Source organism: Hoplias malabaricus, unplaced genomic scaffold (genome assembly GCF_029633855.1).
Source record: "Hoplias malabaricus isolate fHopMal1 unplaced genomic scaffold, fHopMal1.hap1 scaffold_398, whole genome shotgun sequence".
Taxonomy (NCBI): Eukaryota; Metazoa; Chordata; class Actinopteri; order Characiformes; family Erythrinidae; genus Hoplias; species Hoplias malabaricus.
In genome coordinates, this window is record NW_027101126.1 from 15,001 (window position 1) to 18,713 (window position 3,713).

General features: G+C 64.1%; 1 non-coding gene and 1 pseudogene across 1 annotated transcript; both read right to left on the minus strand.

Annotated features, from left to right (window-relative positions):
* Nucleotides 1-1,144, minus strand: part of LOC136684769 (28S ribosomal RNA) — a 4,634-nt pseudogene extending 3,490 nt beyond the window's left edge.
* Nucleotides 1,145-1,560: 416 nt separating this feature from the next.
* LOC136684768 (5.8S ribosomal RNA) lies at nt 1,561-1,714 on the minus strand. Its single transcript, XR_010799850.1, has one exon. It is a non-coding gene; the product is annotated as a 5.8S ribosomal RNA (ribosomal RNA).
* Nucleotides 1,715-3,713: the final 1,999 nt, after the last annotated feature.

Here is a 3,713-nt window from a genome sequence, read left to right on the forward strand (position 1 = left end):
GCCCGCCCCCTCGGAGGGTTAGGACGGATCCCACCTCAGCCGACGCGCGCCGGCCTTCACCTTCGTTGCGCCTCCGGGGGTTCTGGTCCCTTCGACTCGCATACGCGTTAGACTCCTTGGTCCGTGTTTCAAGACGGGTCGTTCGGGGTCCGAACTTAGCCGCTGACCTTAGGCGTTCGGGTGCTGTGGGCCTGGATCGCCCCCCGCATCGCCGTAGCGGGCCTAGCCCGGGGCTGAGGACAGCCCAGCCGGCCCGCTTCGACCGAACGATCGGGGGGGGCCCCCATCCCCATCCCGGAGGAGGGGAGAACGCGGAAAGGACATTGCTCCACGGCCCCGGCGTTATCGGCGAAGTCGGAGCGAGGGGCTGTAGCGGAACGCCCGTGTCCGGGGGCCGCGTGGGGCTCCCTTCTCCGGACGGACCTACCTTCACCCTCGGGCCCTTCCAAGCCTAACCGGAGCCGGTCGCGACTCACCACCACGCGGGGAAAGTACACCGGGCGGGGCCGGACCTCCGTACGCCCGACAGGCCCGAAGTCCAGAGGCGAAGCGCAGAGCCGAAGCGGGGAGCGGTGGAGTCGGCACCCCACCCCTCTCGCCCGGATACGCTCGCACCCCCGACCGCGGAACCCGACGAGCGCGGGGCCGTCCGCCCGGCTGAATCCCCCGGGGCAGTCTTCTCGGTCCCCGTACGTTTACCTCTCAACGGTTTCACGCTCTGTTGAACTCTCTCTTCAAAGTCCTGTTTCAACTTTCCCTCACGGTACTCGGTTCGCTATCGGTCTCGTGCCGGTATTTAGCCTTAGATGGAGTTTACCACCCGCTTTGGGCTGCATTCCCAAGCAACCCGACTCCGAGAAGCCCGACCTACCCGGGCGGGAACGCGGGACTCGCTACCGGGCTTTCACCGTCTATGGGAAGAAGCCACGTTCGCGAGGACTTGGTCCCGCGTCCGCACCGAGACGGATCTTACGGACTTCCGTACGCTACATTTCCCGGCCAACCCCGGTCAGGGGAAAGTGGGATTCAGCGCTGGGCTCTTCCCTGTTCGCTCGCCGCTACTAAGGGAATCCTTGTTAGTTTCTTTTCCTCCGCTTACTGATATGCTTAAGTTCAGCGGGTCGTCTCGTCTGATCTGAGGCCGCACACAGAGGTTTCTTATGCGGGGGCGAGGGCGGAGGCGGAGGGCCGAAGGCTAGGGGCGAGGGGCGAGAGCCCGGCACGAGACCGAACTCCGCGACACCCTCCCCCCCACCCCGGCCGCTCGCCCGCCCGCTCACTCGCCCGCTCGCTGGGTTTAATCGGCACTCGCCACCCCCGCGTCCGACTGCGCGGAGCCCCGCTCGGGACTCGGGGAGAGACCGTAACGGACGTGGACCCGGACCTACTCGGCTCTCCCTCCGTTCCCTGTACGGAGCTCTCTCGCAACACGGGCCGCGTGGACTGGCTCGGAACCGAGTCTTCGTTTGGGAAGACGAAGGGCCGTTTTCAGGCCCTGCGAGCTTCCAGCCGCGGTCTCTCTCTCTCAGCGGGGGCGCGGAGACCGATCGATGGGTAAAGCGACCCTCAGACAGGCGTGGCCGCGGGATGGACCCCCGCGGCCGCAATATGCGTTCGAAATTTCGATGATCTGTGTCCTGCAATTCACATTAGTTAACGCAGATGGCTGCGTTCTTCATCGAAGCACGAGCCGAGTGATCCACCGCTAAGAGTCGTATTCGGGTTTGTGCCCGGCCCGTTACAGGCCGGGCGAAGGAAGCCATTCGAACAAGAGACAATTTTTGCCAATATATTTCAAGCCGGGTGCCTTCCACCCCCGTGCAGGGGGGGAAAGGTCATTGAACCTGGGCGTCACCACCGGACCGAGGAGTTACGGCCCGGGGGACGATCGCCCGAGTAGGTGCCCGAGACTTACGTGGTTTAGGAGACCGGGGTCTAGGCACCCGCCGTTCCCGGCGAGGCCCAGGGGTTTGGTTCGCTGCGTTACGGGTCCCGGTCTAAGGCATTCAGGCGTGCGCTCAAAGCCAAGCTCTCCACCCCGGAGGGTATGAGCGAGGCCCGGTGGTACGCTCCCAAGTCCCCGCTTAGGGGAAGGCGCTGGGTAGATCCCACCTAGTCAGGACCGGCGGGCACCGGCCGTCTCCTTTCGGGTGTTTATAAACGCATCCGGGGTTCGTGAGGCCCCTTCAACTCGCGCACCGGCCTTAGACTATTATACGGTCCGTCTCTGCGAAGCCAACATCGGGGGTATTTTGCATGCGCTCTTAAGCTCCGCTCTAACCCCGTGAGGGGAAAGAGTTTCGCCCGGCGGTACGCTCCCGTCCACCACCGCCCCCTGTGCCGGGGGGATGGGTTCAGGGAGATCCCACCGAGGCCGGCGAGCACCGGCCAACGCCCTGGGGGTGAGTAAGCCCCTTTGACTCGCGCACGCACAATCAAGCCTTCAACGATCAATGGTTTTTTGGGTTTAACTACCCGGCGGGCGGCTCCGGCGCCACTCTTCCCCCCGCGAACGGGAGGGGCGGACCGGGGTACCTATGCACCTAAGGCGGTCCTCGCATAACCCCGAGTTCCGAAGCCGGCTCGCTACGTCCACCCACCCGGAGGGGGGAGAGACTCACGTCGGCCGACGACGAAAGGTACGAGGCTTCTGCGGTCCATACCTTGAAGGTACCCGCCGGGGGGGAGGTTCGGCCTCTCGAGTCCGACTCGACAACCGGCACGGACGGCGGGCGCCGACCGCGGCCAGGTCACCGTTATTGATCCTTCCGCAGGTTCCCCTACGAAAACCTTGTTACGACTTTTACTCCCTCTAGATGTCCGGGTTCGATCGACTTCCCATCGCCCGGAGGCGACCCCCGTTCGAGGGCCGCCCCGGGGACGGTCCGAGGACCTCACCGAGGCATCCGATCGGTAGTAGCGACGGGCGGTGTGTACAAAGGGCAGGGACTTAATCGACGCGGGCTGGTGACCCGCGCCTACTTGGAATTCCTCGTTCGAGGGGAATAGTTGCAATCCCCTGTCCCCAGCGGGGAATGGCGTTCATAGGATTGCCCGCACCTCTCGGCGTAGGGTAACTTACATGTTGAACCAGCCATTGTAGCTCACGTGCGACCCCGGACTTCTAAGGGCATCACAGACCTGTTATTGCTCCATTTCTCAAGTGGCTTCTGTGCCACAAATCGCTCTAAGAAGTTTAGCCACCGACCGCTGATTCCCACCGGGCGAACCCCAACCTTCAGGCCCGCGGTAAGCGGGAGGGCACCGGGGAGGGGAGAGGGAAGGCGAAGGCGAAGGACGGACAACCCACACCCGGAGAGCGGAACGAGGTGCGGACGGCATCGGGGAGGGAACCGAACGCGAAGGGGAGAGGCCGGAGCCACCCACTCGACGCAGAACTGAACCCCCGTCAACCGCATCACCTCCCCGAACCGATCCGGGGTAGAACCGGACCCCCGCCGAAACCCCCAACACCCCCACCCCGATGGGGACCCCCCGCGAACGGGGACCTTCGGGGATAGAGTCCGACCCAGGAGAGGGGCCGTGTAACTACTTAAAGGATGGGATCTCGTTCGTTACCGGAATTGACCAGACGAATCGCTCCACGAACTACCAACGGCCATGCACCACCACCCACAGAATCGAGAAAGAGCCGTCAATCTGTCAATCCTTACCGTGTCCGGGCCGGGTTAGGTTCCCCGCGTTGAGTCAAA